The 16,653-nt window shown below is 37.0% G+C and overlaps 1 protein-coding gene across 1 annotated transcript in view; it reads left to right on the forward strand.

The window, feature by feature from the left end:
• Positions 1-16,653, forward strand: part of CDYL (chromodomain Y like) — a 192,562-nt gene that overhangs the window by 705 nt on the left and 175,204 nt on the right. The gene's annotated exons all lie outside the window — the stretch shown is intronic.

A 16,653-nucleotide genomic window follows, 5' to 3' on the forward strand; every position in this document is an offset into this window, starting at 1 on the left:
GTGTTGGGGGTGGAGGGGGTTTCCTTCTGTGTGAATGTGTGTATCAAAGTACCACCCTGTGCCTTGGCCATCAAGCAAGCTCAGGTGATGCAAAATATTAAAATTTAAACTGCTCATCCCCACATGCTTTAACAAGAAGGTTAAAGGTTATAAGAGAAGCCATGAGAGCCAAAGTTAAGCCTCTAACACACCATCATTCACTGGGTTCTTGAGAAGTGCTCGAAGGGAGCAGTCATGGCATGAGTTGGGGTCTTGGGGTGAGGAGAGGATGAGGTGGTAGCCTTAACTTTGAATTTCCTGTCTTTTGATGCCTCAATTTTAGATCCTTAACCTTAATTGAAAAACAGTATGGTTTCTCTTGGATTTAACTTCCTTGTTTTTATTTTTTACAAGAAGCCATCCTTGGGAGTGTAAAACAGTCATTATTCTGGAGCCATTCTGATTTCTTTGATAAATATGTATTCACCTGAGACAATGATGGTTTTATCTCTTGGGAGAATACATTTTAAGGCAGGTTTTAAAAAAAATAAGACTATTTGTAACCAGAGGTTGGAATTTTGTGTCATTGAGATCAGTTGTACAAGAGCGCACAGAAAGATATTTTTTTTCTCCTGCTGGTGCAAGTATAAAAATCGCCTGTTAATGGAATTACATATATACAATGATGGAAGAATAGAGACACAGAAACCAATGAAAAGTATCTTGTGTCCACTTAAATTTATAAGTGAGCTTTAGTGGTGCTGAATTGGTAGACCAGAAAACCAAAGGCCTCTATTCCCAAGTCAGATAAATCATAGTTAATAGTTTTTGCAAATTTTGCCACCTTGTTAATGTGGCTCAGCTGAGACTTGAAGGGGTCATTTCTAGAAGTAAGAAAATAAATTAAGGGATCAATTTGGGAAATCCTCTATGTGCAAGACTTACATTGATTTTGGTGGATGTTCTGCTGGTAAACAGATTTGTGGAATCCGGCCCTTAGACTCTGTTCTCATTACAGTGTTTGTCCTCTTTGGAGCATGAGCATTTCTAATCTGGTATCCTGTCTGATACCAATATCTGATGCCTGAGACTGTCATATAGAGTACCAGTTTTGATAGGTGTCAAAATCAACCAACTTCCCCTGCTCCCTCCATTGCATTCTACTAGGAATTGCATCCAGTCTACAAATTCATACCAAGTGGGCCCACTGAGCTCCACAATGATAGTAATACATTTTGATCACTAGACAATGTATTTAAAATGGTGACTTAAGTGAAAGACTCTCTATCTCATTGCCAGTCCTCTGAGGAGTCTAGTTATTCCACCTGTTACTCAAAAGCCTGCTTTTTTCAAAACACCAAAAGTGGTTGGACCATATCATTATGGATTACTTTTTGTCATTCTTAATCTAAAAATAAAATTAATTCTTTAATTATACAAGTGCAGAATATGCATAAGGCAACTAAACTTTTATTTTAAAGCTTGCATGACTTATAAATGGACAAACTGTCACTGTTTTTTGTAATTTAAAAACAAAATTGCTGTTCAGTCTTGCCAAGTTTCTTCTGGAGGAGGAATTTGCATGGCTATGCCACCAGTGCCTGATGCTGAACCATCAGAAGAGATGAGATATTGAATGGAACTCATTAAACTGCAACAGCATAGCCTGAGTACTTCTAACTCTGCTTCTAATTTTTGTTTTTTTGTGAATTATCTTTTAATTAAGGTGCTATATGATTCTTTGCATTCAGTAATATGAAGTCCAAAATCATACCCTATGAAGTGTGATTACAGCCCTGTTTTTCCAGTCTAATCCTGTGTTTTGGTCAAGAGATAGTAATCAAATATCTGAGAATGTTAATCAGTCTACCAATGACAGTTAAACATGCTGGTGTCAAAAGACCCTGGTTCTTCTAAAATAGAAACCTGAATTGAGAATTTTGTTGCAAGTAAGATTAAAAATTCAGAAGCATTAGCCATTCAGTCACTGTATTGAAGGTTTATTTTATTTTTACTCTTGTTATTGAGCATATTTTCTCTGGAGACTGGAAGAATGGTTAAAAGTCAAGATTTGTAATTCAAATGCAGACAACTTGAAAGACCCCAAAACTTTGGAAGAATTACTTTGGACAAGCTATGGATCCGATCTATTGTTAGGGGCCTTTTTAGTGGTAACTAATTGCTAAAGAAAAAATGCATGATCAGAAGAAAATCTGAAGCATTCATTGAGGAGAGACCTCAGATCAGTTGTGTTTTGTTTGTTTTGCTTTATTTTTTCTCTTCTCTTCTGGACAATAAACCAAAGATGTGATCTTGATTGTATCTGTGGTTGTGACAAGTAAGTGTTTTTCCTTTTAAAAACCTTACCTAACTTTTCAAGTGATATTACAGTTGGGGATGGACCTGGGGCAGTTGGTGGACAAGACAAGTGACGGAAAGGTTCCTCTCACTTTTTCCCAAATTTGTCCACATGGGAGGGTTTGACTTGCTCTTTTTTATGGAATCTCCGCTCCCTCCCTCCTCCCATGCACTCACCTTTTAGAAACTCCTATGCATACTTGCAGCTGTTTAAGCAAACATTAGGACTAGTTTCTCCTCCAGTTTGGTTTATTTCACTCTCATCTCTTCAGTGTTTATGAAAAACCTTGACCAACTTTCATTGCCTTACTGACACCTGCCTATTGCAAGATGATAATCAATAGTTTTTGTTGGGTCAGCAGGGGAAGGAGTGATCTCAAAGTATCCAGACAGCTCAACTGCAAAGCAAGTTGCAAGTACTTTGTAGTGGTTTGCCTAACCCCTTCTGGCAGAGCTCTGTAGTGGTGATTGGGATTAAAATAATACCAAATAGTTGGTGGTGTGAGAGATTTGTTTCTGAAACATAAAGGTTATCCCGTTTAAATGTTTCGGGTACAATTGCATATTAACTGCTATCTTAACAACAACAGCAAAAGTCTGGCATTTAGTAGGCAGCCCCTCCTCCCCAACTTGTTGCAGTGGGTTTGGAAAGCACTCATTTCTAAATTTTAGTGCAGTGGACTTTGTGCAGTAGAAGTGATGTGAATTATTTTGTGGCTTTTGGAGACTGTAGTGTGATTTGATACAAAGTGTTCTGGCTATAAATATTTCTGTTAATGTTACAGCTCTTGATTTGTCCCATCGGATGAATTCCTCTAAATGAATAAACATGGTCCAGGTCTGATTTTGCTTTTGTTAAGCCAATGCTTTTGGGTTTTATCAGGAAACAGCAGAAACCAAATCCACCTGAATTTAGCCAATGTGTACCATTCCTGCTTTTCATTTTATATTTCACTTTGTCATTGTTCGTAAACCCGATCATCATATGACTTAACATATATCAAGTCTTTTTCCATTAAAGATATTAAAGTTGTACATGTTTCAGCCAGTGTAGTCCACATTTTCAGGCTGACTTTCATGCTTATAGTAAGGAAAGAACAGTATTCAGGAGCCTTTTAAAATTATATTTTCATCCTTAATATATTTCTTGAACATATGTAAGAGTTCACTTAAAAAGACAGTATGTAATCTCAAGTAAAAATCTGCACAGGCTTAGTGAAATCACAAGTTGGGGCTCATTACATGAGTAACTATGGCCTGTGTTATATAAGAGGTCAGACTATATGATTTCTTATCCTTCTAGCCTTAAAATCTCTGAAAAAATCACACACCGTGCATACAATTTTGGTCCTAGGCATAAAATATACTTGAACTACTGCTCATGTGCTTATTTCAAAAATAGTACTTTTTGATTTTTTCCTCCTTGATGGGAAATACCTACTTCAACACATGGGGCTTTCCATATATTGTGGTGCATTGGAATCTGGACAATAGTCCAAGTTGATCTGTTTTATCCGGAAATTTAAGCCTCTGATTTTATTAAAAAATCTCATGGAAATGGCAGAAACCAAAACACACAATATAAACTTTGTCCTACTGAAATTTTTCTTGGTGGTTTGATGAAAAATGAATTGATAGTGAGAATGAGTTACAATCCCCCATTTGGAGTGATTTTTTTTTTCTTCAATGGAGTGTCTCTCTTTTTCTCTGCACCCCTCTAGCAAGCAGTATAAAATACTCTGGCACCTGTCCTTTGGCCACATTGTTGCTCCACATGTGCTGTGATTCCTAGAATATCAGTTAGGTATTGTTTGTCTGTAAAGTGGTTTACAACCTTCTAGCCATACTGGCATAATGGTGCACCATGACAGAGCAGTCAAATATTATTTGACAACAAATGTGCTGTGGTGGAATTGCCATTTCTCATGTCCAAGGGGGGGCAGAGACTTGCTTTCCCATCCTTCAACTAATCAGATACCACTGTAGCCTAGTAGAACAATTCGCAAACTTGCAAAGAAGACACAGGGTGTTCAAATGACACCGCTAAGTGCTGTTTAAATTCTCATGTAATTAACGACCCTTATTGAAGACAGCCAACCTAGAAAATAGTTATGGAAGAGCTATTCCTCCCTCCATTTTTTTAAAGTAAGTTAACAAAGAACTTACACAGTGTGGGTTCTGTGTAAACAGTAACATCTCAAACATGACAAACCTGCATCTACTGTACTACACAGTGGCTAAACCAGTTTGGGTTATCCAGTCTCTAACCATGATAATTCACACTCCTCCTCTCCCAGAACAAAAGATGGAATCTAGGATTCCTGTTCCCCAATATTCTACTGCTGACTACTAAATAGTTTTGCAACCCACTATGGAAATGTGCCATGCTCTGAAGTAGTTAGCCTAGAAAGACACTAGCAGTTACTTCTGTGCCTCAAATAGGAAAGGGCCTAAGCTAGGATTCTGAAGGTCAAGGGATTCAACTCCTGCTGTTGCTCTGTGGGAGGATGATATAGTTGCATGTGAATCACAAAATGGAAAAACAATGTTAAAACAGTTTTTGTACTTGAAAACAATGTTAATCTGTACATGATGTGTATAGCCAAAGTACACATTTCACATTTTCTTAATTTGTCACACATTTTCCTTTGGTAACCTCCTACTATGTGTTATGTGCCCCTCTTTGTGCCCAGTCCACAGGGCATGTGAGTCTGTGACTGCTCTTGCTGTTTAGTTCAAGTTGTAAGGTCTCCATGTTTTTTGTTCTGGAGGTCACTGGTTCAGTGTTGGTTAAGATGGTGGCCATGACGCTTGCAGATTACATAGACTCTTCACAGAAGTTCATTCCAGCTGATAGGTTCTTTTATCATGGAGAATGGCTCTGGCTGTACTTACTTGCATTAACTTTTCAATCAGAATAAAATATTAGACACACACAATTTACTGAAGCACATCACATCCTGTCATGGTCTTCAGGAGGGTTGATGTAGTCAGGAGCAGCTTCAGCAGCTCAGTTTCTTTCTCTGATTAGGAGACAGATGCAGCTCTGCTTCTCCCTGACTCGTGGGAGCTTTCGATTGAGATACACCAAAGGTGTACCTAAAACCAAACAACCCCAAGGAAATTAGGGTGGGGAAAAAAAACCCTATGTTTAGTGGTAGTTCAGGTTGTGGCTAGACGTGCCCCATCTTCACTAAACTTTTCCCCCTGCTTTTAAGCTGAAGGGGAAAGACTTTTGTGTTTCTTTCCACCCCCACCCTCCCAGTTGCCTGCAGCACTGCTGATGATACACTCCAAGGCTCCATAAGACTTTCACTTCCATCATAAATAGATATCCAAAAGCACAACACACCAAACCTCAGCAATTTGCACTCAGACAAAACCTTAAGATTTACCTCAACAGTGTTAAGACAAAATAACTTCCTGAATGTGTGGCAGTCAGATGTGCTGATCTGTTGATATAAAAGCGTATGAGGTCACTCTTAAGGTTTTGTGTTAGAATACAGATTTGATGGGATGGGGAGGTTATGTATTGTTTTTGGGTATCTTGTCACGATGGAAGTGAAAACCTTATGGAGTGTTGGTTTGTTGCTTTCCACACTGCCAATAATATGAGGGTGGAAAGAAATGCACAAACGTTTCCCATTAACGTCTTATTTTCTTTGCTTTTAAGATTTTGGGTGAATGAGATGTCTTGCCGCAACCTTAACTGTCGCTTTTCTCTTTCTCTTTCTTTGCTTCCTGTCCATCAACTCCACAGCGACGATGGGTCCGAACGAGGTTATTCTCTGTAAATCCTCCTTGGTCAATGCTATGAGGTCAATATCATCTGTGAATCTAAGACTATTCAGTGTCCTCCTTCCTAGCCTAAGTCTTCTCATTTCATCTCTCAGTGCTACAGACAGTACTGCTTCCAATACTAAGTTGAACAAATCTGGCGATGATATGCATCCTTGTCTCACTCCTTACTGTGATTCTGAACCAATCCTTCAGCTTCTTGTTTACTCTTGCCACACTCCTGGTCTTGCTGTAGATGTTTTCTATTGACTTGGTCAATTTCAGCTCAGGAATGCCATACATTTTTAAGATTTGCCATTACCCTTTCTACAAAATGCTATCAAAAGCCTGTTTGAAGTCTTACAGAATTGTTGTAACAGGTTTGGTTGTGTTCTATATATTTCTCCAATATCTATCTTATCAAAAATAGCTGATCTGTTATACTTCATTCTGGTCTGAATCCGACCCGTTCCTCTGTAAGTCCTGCTTCCACATACCTCTGCACCAGGATGATGCAGAGGGGAATGAATGCTTTTTCTTGAAATGCTCAATCAGATGATTCCTCTTTGGTTCTTGTGCTCACTTGTATCTCCTTTTTTATAGGTTGGTTCTATTATCACTCCCTCCACCCCCTGTTCACTTGGCACTTGCAGTTGCATGTTATTCTTGTTGAATAGCTTGTGCGTTGCCTTTACTGTGTAAAATGTCACTAAACTTTTTTTTTTCCACTAATTAATACTAAAGATGGACCAGTGTTTCCCTTTGGTATATAATCTTACATTTTGTACACACTTTATCTCGACCTAGAATATTGTTAGTCATTTATGTATTTTTCATGATCAAATGTAGTTTCAGTAGCCATAACACTTAATTTTGTGTGTAATTTTTTTTCTTGGTGGACTTTTCTTAATATTTACAGAACAATTTGATATTCTTTGATCTGTTGTCAGTATTAATAGAAAAACAAAACTAGCATAAGACTTTCTAATGCCAGTTGGTCCAATACATTATGAAGACAAGAGTATTTACTATTTTGGTAAACATCCTCAGTAGACTTGCATGTGCCTCTTTAGTGGTGAACTACTGTAGATCTTTTGTATTAGATGTTTGTAAAGATGGATTAATACATATAAATATGGATATAAATGAAAACTATTCTTTTAACCTAAGGTAGGTTTCTGTTTTTAATGATTTTTATAGCCGTTTTGTTAGTATAAAGTGTGAAAGAAAACTACTTGCATATTCACCCAATACCTGTTTAACTGTCTACTGCTCTTGAATAATGAAACAAAATAATTACTGTAAATATCAATTTGTTTGTGATGTTTCATTGACACTTTGTACATTTTAAAACCTGTTGTATAAAATATAATGATGAAATGGGTTAATAACTGTCAGGGTTCTCCTTGCCTCAAGGCCAGGTTGCTTTGAATTTAAGTGGCCTAGCCACATTTACATAGTACACAGCTATGCAGTTCCTTTTAAAAAAGAAACAAACCTCAAAATAAGAAACATCTTAACTTCCAGATTTCCCTACTTTTGAGACACACATTGAGACCATTTAAGTTTTTCTCAAGACTATTCTGAAATATTGTGTGGGGATAGCACTAATTTTTTTAACCACATGACTTCTTTTATGCTTCTGGTGTCCAGAATTTTGTGTTTTGTTTGGTTTTTTTGCAGACAAGGTAAATACTTTTTACTATTTTGGTAATCAACAGTTATACAAGTGCTTGTTTTCTGGGATAAGATTAGCTTGTGTAAATCACTTATTTAATGGCATATTTCAGATTTGGCTTTTGTAGAGAGTGTCATGATTTAAGGTCCAGTTTCATCAAATATCTTATAAAAGGTGTTTTATCTCAGCAAGAATTTGTCCATAAAAATATTATATAGGTATGCATTTCAGATTACATTAAGCCTAAACTATAAAAAATTTTAAAAACAAAGACTCTGAAGTTGTAATGTGCTGACTATGGTGAAACAAGATTCTGTGTCTTTAGATGTGTGTTTTGTTTGTTTTTAAAAGTGTTGTTCTCCTATGAAAAGTAGTTACATAAATTAATATAATGATAAAACCTTCATAACAATGTTGTCTATTGAAGTAATAGCTGCTTGCTTTAGTGGCAGGAATAACTTTTCCTACAGTTAGCCCTACAGAGTCAAAACAGCTGCAAGAGAGTGAGTTGGATTTTTTTCTGGCCTGCTGCTTGTTAGAGTTGTTAACTACCTGCAACTGCAGAAGCAGATTCTGCCTGCAGTTAAATGTGCACAATTGTATTCAATGCTAAGAACACTTGTCCACCTCTAGACTAGACCACATATAGGTTTGTGTGTCTGTTACTGCTTCTGAGCTAATAGATCTGGTATAAAATGCTGGATCTAATGAAGTCAGTGGGATTTTTGTCATTGTCTTCAGTGGAACCAAGATTTCCTCCTTGCTCCTTTAGCTGAAGCAGTAGAGGTTCACGCTTTTAGATGCAGATGTTCTAGGTTCATTCCCGGCCAGTGACCTACTCAGGGGCAGAGCTTCACAATCCCAGTGAAGACTTATACTAATCTTGTCTCAACTGCAAATTTTACATGTGATCTGTATAGAAAAATAAGATCTAGCTGGCTTGTATGACTGGACTTTTGGCGTAGAACATACAAATGTCTATCAGAAAATGAAAGAAAAAGGTCATGGGGTTACAGTAAAACAAATTGTAGTAATGAATTCCAGAATCTATTACTGGGTATTTGAAACTTCCAACCACTATGGTAGATAACCATAAACTTTGATTTTATTATTTATATTTCAGTAAATTAGTCTTCCTTGCCTACAATGGTAAATGAAAAATTAACCTTGTTTGTTACAGTTTGGGTTTTAAAAAGAAAAGTCATCTTTTTTTTTTTTGCCATTTAGAAGCCAGAACATGGAACACATTGGCAGACCAGTACAAATGTTTTCAGGACCAGTGTGTTTTTTCTAGTGCTTGTCTTGGATCATTGATCAGGAAAGAATTTGATCTCTGATTGGAAACATGTTTTAAAAACTAGATGCAGTGAAATTTTTATTCTCATGGTTCATTGTATGCTTTTTGTGTGTAGTATGGGAAATACTTGGATAAGACAAAATTTTTAGAAGCCCACAGCTAGTGTAACATCTTCTTGTTTTCTGGAGGCATGGCTTCAGAATAAATATGTTGAAAAACTATATTTTAATCTAAGCTGCAGATGATCAATATGAGCAAGGGAATTGCATTCCAAGGTACAAATTGCAAATAAGTATCTTTTTGTTCTGAAGGATCAGTATAAAAATGTATTTTACTCATGTAAGAGAAATATCTCTTGGCAAAACTTATGTCAGAAAGATAGCCTTTTACTTCATATTGCAGGATTTTGTTTTTATTTTGTTGTCTGTCATGTTGGGCTCATTGTATCTCTCAAGGTATGCTCTTATTTGGCTTCAAGTTCTTAACAAAATATTTGATTTTAAGAGATAAGGTATAAATTCAAGTGCTGAAGGACTTTTTCTTTGGGACGTGGTGTTCTGAGGCTGTTGACGGAAAGATTGTTGAAATATGGAAGTCAGTGTATCAAGAAGTTGTTTGCTTTGGCAGTTTATGTCCATGACTGCAGAAGAATAGTGATACTAAAGACCTACTATTTCATATGTTTTCAAAACCATACATCTAAAACCTGTTTATCAAGTATAGTATAGAAAAATATTGCTAATTTGAACGTAATGAATCCATCCCTTCCTGGCTTCTTGTCCCAGTTTCCTTGCCCAGCCATTTCTCCCCCTTCCTCCCCCTCCCCCCAAGTTCAGGTCTGACTCTTGTCTTGTCTTCTCTGCAGTTGAGTCAGGCAGCTACCTCTTCCATGCTACCTGGTCATCAACAGGAGGTGGTCATTGAGAGCACAGAGAGACAGGCTCCCTGATCTCATTTCTCGGGCTTGGACTTGCCCTGGTGTAATCAGGAATTGTGATTATAGGGAAAGTCCTTCTGGGCCTCCTACAGCCATTGGTTGGAACATGCTTGGTGAGGTTGGAGTCTTTGGGAAATGAAGCTACAAAGCTCTATCAAGTCTCTATGGAGCAAGTGCAAATTGCAATTTTTCAGAAAATTTTAAGTTGGCCAAACTTGGGTGGAATTTCATGGGGATGGCAAAAGGTACATCCTTGCTCCACATGCCATCCCACTGCCAAATTTCAAGTTCTTGTTCCAATGTTTGGGGTTACTAGAGCTTGTCAAAGAAAACCTCACCAAAACAAAACAATGTATTTTCCCTCAGACTCATTCTTGGAAGTAGCTGAGCTGCTTTGTCTGAAATTCCTCCCCTCAGATCAGTCTGATGTAGATGCCTTGCCTGGAATGTCTCAGTCCAAATAGTTAGAGTTATCAGCAACTGAAAACAGAGTCTAATAATGGGAAGGTGTTGGGCAACCTTAATAACAGGCAGTGCTACCAGTCACATTTATAATAATAATATGGTATATGTATGCACATGTACAGAGGCAGATTGCCTGGGTCACATGCAAGGAAACTGTATCACAAGCACAAGCCGCAATAGAAATGCCTCCTCCCTACCTTTCTCTCTCTCCTCCCTTTCTGCCACTGAGAAATTAGGTATTTGACATGAAGGCAAATGCCCATGTCTTCTATTTCACATATCTGGTGCAGGATGATCCACCCTTCTATCTACTGCTGGCATGGTCCTGGAGACTGTGGGTGATATTAGTGGATGATTGCAATTGAGTAGTGCTGGTGGTGCTGAAACTTACTATAAAATTAATGGGTCATGAATGCATTCATCCTAATCCCACCAAAATGTTTCCTTGCCTTGGCAAGAGATAAAAAGTCTTAACTGATATTTTTAAATCTTTCTTTGTAGTTGAATGTTGGTTAAACTTCAATAGTTTTGGGAAACTTTAAGAAAATTTGGTATTTGTCCCTCAACTAGTTCTAACTCCTAACAAAATCTGAGAGGACATTGAGTCCCATGTTGATGGTGCCATCACAGGTAGCAGTGCACGTTCAAGAGGAACTACACATCCCAGTGAAGACTTGTATTTTCCCCCTTAAAACTGATTTATTTCTTTCACTGTAACTTCACTCTTTCATGTGACAATTGGAAATTTTCAGCAACTACACGGGACTCGTGGTCTTTGACCCTTTCAGAGCTGAGACGTATAAATATTAACATTTCTCTGAATTTTGTGTGAAACTATTGAGATACACATAATTAATATTCATTCACCACAAACATTTTAGAAAATAAAGTTTAAAGCATAGTAATCATCTAGTTTATTAAAAGTTCTGGATTTTCCCCTTCTTGGAGAGGATTATCAGAAATATAAATTTTGCAGACGTGTGAAATCCTACTATGTTCCAGTTATGAACTCAGAAACCTCTGCAAACCCAAGGTGAAAACCGTTGGATTGCACAGATGTAACTGATGGTGCAGTTTGCCCAATAGAGGCTCTGTTACAGGTGGTGATATGCAAGATGGAAAGAACTCAGCTTGATTTTCCAAGCCCAAGCTGAATTGGTCATGGTGGCAGTTTAAAAACACCTTTTTACTTAAATGCTAGTCATGCTTAGATATGAAAATCACTGATAAATACTGAAGGTGGAATCCCATGATGCTTTTTTTTAACTCACTTTTCAGGGTAGATCCACATTCTAAAAACAAGTAGTTCTAATTACCACCTTGCGTTTCCCCTCCAATTCATTTCCAGCATCATTTTGGTAGTTTGAGCTTCGGATTATCATTGTTTTATATCATTTGAAAACTGGGATTACAGCTATTAATTTTTAACTCTAATCATTCTCAGAATATAGTGGCAAGTAAAATCAAATTTGAATTGAAGAATGGAGTTGGAAAGGCAAAAGTGTATTCAGAATGTGATTTGAAATTCTGATTTCTCATGAAGCCCCAGAATAAAAAATATGTTAAACCCAGCTTTCCAGTGATATACAACTTTCCAGTGTAGTGTAGAACTAATGTCTGTATCTGTGGTCTTGAAGTGGTCACTGCTCTCTCAGACTAGGCAAAAATATAATTCAGGCTCAAGGTTTCATGAATGGAAAGAATCACGGTTTCAAGGGATATAGAGAAAAGAAATCTTTAATTGCCTGTGTAGCAATGAAGGAAGCCTGAGTAATGAATACAAAGGATTTCTAGTGCTCATTTATTAAAAATAAATTTGACACAATAGATATTACATGGTGGGAGGATTCACATGATTGGGATGTTAAAATCTCTGAATACACTCCTATTTAAGAAGGATCCTGAAGACAGAAACAGAGCAGGTGTTGTTCTATATCAAAACTACCATTAAACGCTTTAGAATAATTGACAGTTCAGAAATGCAGGAGCTGGTATGCTTATAGATAACTATTCTGACAAATCACAAGATGGGGTCCTGTTTGGAATCCATTATAGACTACCAAATCAAACTAGCAAACAGTTCTGATGTGTGGAAAAAACTGCACTTTTCAAACTGGAGATCTTATACAAACACTAGTAAAACTTCTGTGGAGTTTCTAAAATTTTGATGATTTTCTATCACAAAAAGTATTACATCCTACTCGAGGTAATTCTATATTAGATCTCATTTTTGACAAAGATGAAATCTAATGAGAAATCACTGAAGGAAAAATTAGTGATTGCCTGGATAAAAGTGATCATGACCTAGTTACATTTGTTATGTCCAAAGATAAACTAGTCCTGACCAATTAAACACACACACACCCCGGCATTTTTTAAAAAAGGGTCAACTTCCAGAAGCTGACAATAACAAAAATGGGCAAAATTGATTTTATTTAAATTTTAAATGTGTATGATGATTGGGAGATTTAAAAAAAATCTTTGAGGTCCCAAAACCACGATTCTGCTATCAGAAGTCTTCACCCTGAGTAAGAAGGGAAGTGAAAGCAGCAATGAAAAATAAAATAATCTATAACAAATACAAAATGTGAAGGTGACAACAATGGCTGTAAATTAGCACCCATGAATTGCAGACAGTTCATAAGGGAAGTGAAAGGAATTAATGAAAAATCCATGGCCAATAGGGTAAAGGACAATGAGGGCTTTTTAAAAAACTATATCAAGAACAAAAGAAATCCTAGTGTTGGTGTAGGTCCATTGCTAGAAAGGCATGATAAAATTGTCAGTGATGCAGAAAAAGCAGAAGTAGTCAATAAATATTTTTATTTTGCATTAAGAAGGAATCTAGATGTATTCAGTTTACAGTGGGAAGGAAATAATTTATATTCCAACAGTAACTAGGGAGGATGGTAAACAGCAGTTGCTAAAGTTAAACACTTTAAAATCTACGGGACCAGATAGCTTGCATTCAGAAGTTTTAAAAATTGGCCGAGGAGCAGTCTGAAGTTCTGACTGTTGATATTTAACAAAACTTGAAATATTCGGGAAAGTTCCAGTGAACTGGAAAAAAGCAATCTAGGCTCATTGAAAGAATGTGTGTTTTAATACAGCTTTAATACAGGAACCAAGATTGTAGAGCACACTTATAAAATGAGGGATTGTATTTGGAAATCCCTAACTCAAAAAAGAATTGAGGGATCATGATGGAAACCCAACTGAATGTGAGGTTGCTATGTGATGTGGTGGGTAAGAGCGCATGTGCAATCCTTGGATGCGTAAGCAGAGATTTTTAAAATTAGAAATGGGAAGATGATGTTATTACTCAGTCTACAGCATTAGTCTGACCATTGTTAGAATGTTGTGTCCAGTCCTGGTGACACAATCTATGGGATGTTGAAAAATTGGAAAGGATTGAGAAAAGAACTAGAAGAATAATCTGAAAAATCTGCCTTACTCTGAGAGACTGAAGAAGAAGCTTCATCTATTTATCTTAAGAAAGAGAAAGTTAAGAGGTGACTAGATCGTGGCCTATACATGGGGACATGATTTCTGATACCAGAGAGCCCTTTAATACAGCAGACAAAGGCATAACATAATCCAGTGGCTGGAAGCGGAACAGAGACAAATTCAGACTAGAAATATGGTGAAAATGTTTAACAAGAAGGGTAATTGACCATTGGAACAATATATCTGGGGATGTGGTGAGTTCTCCATTGCTTGAAATCTTGATTTAAATAGTGACACTGAGTTTGATACAGATTTTTCACCCAGTAATATCTGTATCCTTTGTTATGCAGGAGGACAGATTGGGATAATCATAATAGTCCCTTCTGGCATTAAAATTTATGAGCCTATGAAAAATACAGGCTGTCTACCAACACTGGCCAAAGTGCTTTCAGCATCTAATGCATCCAGGTTTAGTCAAGGGGTGTATATGTGTAAAATATATTTGAATATAGCATTCTATATACATAAAAATCATATAAAATAGAGAGAGGAAAAACTTGGGTGTGCATTTTTATAGTGTGTGTATTCAAACTAAAGAAAATGGAATACCCCAAAGTGTACATCTTCTGTACATCATTTTGAAAACATTTTCTCATAACAATTGCATAAATTAGTAACCAGCTGGGAACAATATGGTGCTATTTGTTAAGGGAGATGACAATGCATTTCTTCCAGACAGGAAAGAATCCACATTGTTAGCAGGTGACCTGATAGTTCACCTCATTGAAAAGGCAAATATTTTGACCAGGAGAGTAATTCTTCCTGTGTAGCAATGTGAGCAGCAGTATTTAAGTTGTATAGCTAATTTTAACCACCTCAGTTTTTGCATCTAGCCTTATTTACCTTATAAGCAGTGTAAAAAGTTCAAAATAGGTCTTAATATTTTAGTTGTAGACCTGTCTGCCAAAGGATTTTAGGAAGATAAAATGGGTGAGGTAATATCTTTTATTGGGCCAACTTCTGTTAGTGAAAGAGACATGCTTTTGAGCTGCACAGAGCTTTTCTTCGCAGGATTATCAGAATCTGTTTTGGTTGCATTTTCTGTGCAGAATCCCACAGAAAGCATAGCATGTTGTGCTACTTATTCATTTTTAATTGGATTAGACATCATTTTTGTGTCTTATTGCTGAGCATAGGCCATATTCTATTCTGTTACACTCGAGAAACTTTATTCAAGTCAATGAGTTTACATGGGTGTAACTAAGGGCAAGATTTGGCTCTACATGTGGAGTGAGGAAAGCTTCCTTTGGGGTCAGAGGTTAGTTCTAGTAGTAACAGTACCTTTCTGTTTTTTAAGTTTAACCCCTATTTTCTTGGATGTGCATAGGTCCATGCCTCCAGAAGGAATTTGTTGTTTGGAATTTATACATAGGTTTCAAATATTTTCCTCCCAGTTTCAGATAGTAGCTGACTGAAAAATAGAAATTAAATAGTCCTCTTTTTTTGCTGATAAGTTCTGCTATCTGTAGTGACTGTCCAGTTTGGCCGATGTACATAGCAGAGGGGCTACGGAAAAGGATAAACGGACACAAATCAGATATTAGGAATGGCAATATACACAACCTGTAGGAGAACACTTCAACCTCCCTGGCCACACTATAGCAGACCTTAAGGTGGCCATCCTGCAGCAAAAAAACTTCAGGACCAGACATCAAAGAGAAACTGCTGAGCTTCAGTTCATCTGCAAATTTGACACCATCAGCTCAGGATTAAACAAAGATTGTGAATGGCTTGCCAATTACAGAACCAGTTTCTCCTCCCTTGGTTTTCACACCTCAACTGCTAGAACAGGGCCTCATCCTCCCTGATTGAACTACCTCATTATCTCTAGCTTGCCTGCATATGTATACCTGCCCCTGGAAATTTCCACTACATGCATCTGACGAAGTGGGTATTCACCCACGAAAGCTCATGCTCCAAAACATCTGTTAGTCTATAAGGTGTCACAGGACCCTTTGCTGCTCTTCCATGTTAACGTTATTCAAATTACTAGGCTGCTTGTTAACATTGTTACAAGTTTAAAAAAATTAACAAACTGTAGATGGATGAGGTTCTATTTTCAAGAGATGTTTGCCATGTTTTGACACAACCTCAAAGGCTATGTATGGTATTAAAAGGAAACTGTTCATCCTAGCATTTAAAATTGCACATATTAGTAGGCAGCATTATGGATTTAGATGATTCTTTAATATTTTTCTTAGGTGCAATGTGAGTACAAAATGACATTTTAAGTGGTGGTGATTGTGTACTATTGTGATTGCTGCTTATTGAGGTCTGATTGTATACTGTTGCTATAATCTAAAGATTTATTTGGAATTGTTTCTTACAGTGCACTATAAAATGAATGCTTACTCCCTATGCATATGTGTGCATGCATCTGTATATAATGCAACCCATTGGAAAAAAGTGAGACAAGATGATTTGTTTAATTGCCTCTTAATGGGTTGAAATTTGTCCCCCTTGTGCTGTGGGTTTAATGCACCTTTACCTTCCTTGGTAAGGCCCAGATGGTGTTCTGCACTTCTTTTTTTTCCCTGAACATCTTTATCAATATGGATAATTTTCTAGTGTACAATTATTTAACTAAGGTAATTACAGTCACTAAATAATAAGATGTGCTCAGCCCTCTGCACCATTCCCCTGCCTTTAAAAGCA

The sequence above is a fragment of the Gopherus evgoodei genome, chromosome 2 (assembly GCF_007399415.2).
Source record: "Gopherus evgoodei ecotype Sinaloan lineage chromosome 2, rGopEvg1_v1.p, whole genome shotgun sequence".
Lineage (NCBI taxonomy): Eukaryota > Metazoa > Chordata > Testudines > Testudinidae > Gopherus > Gopherus evgoodei.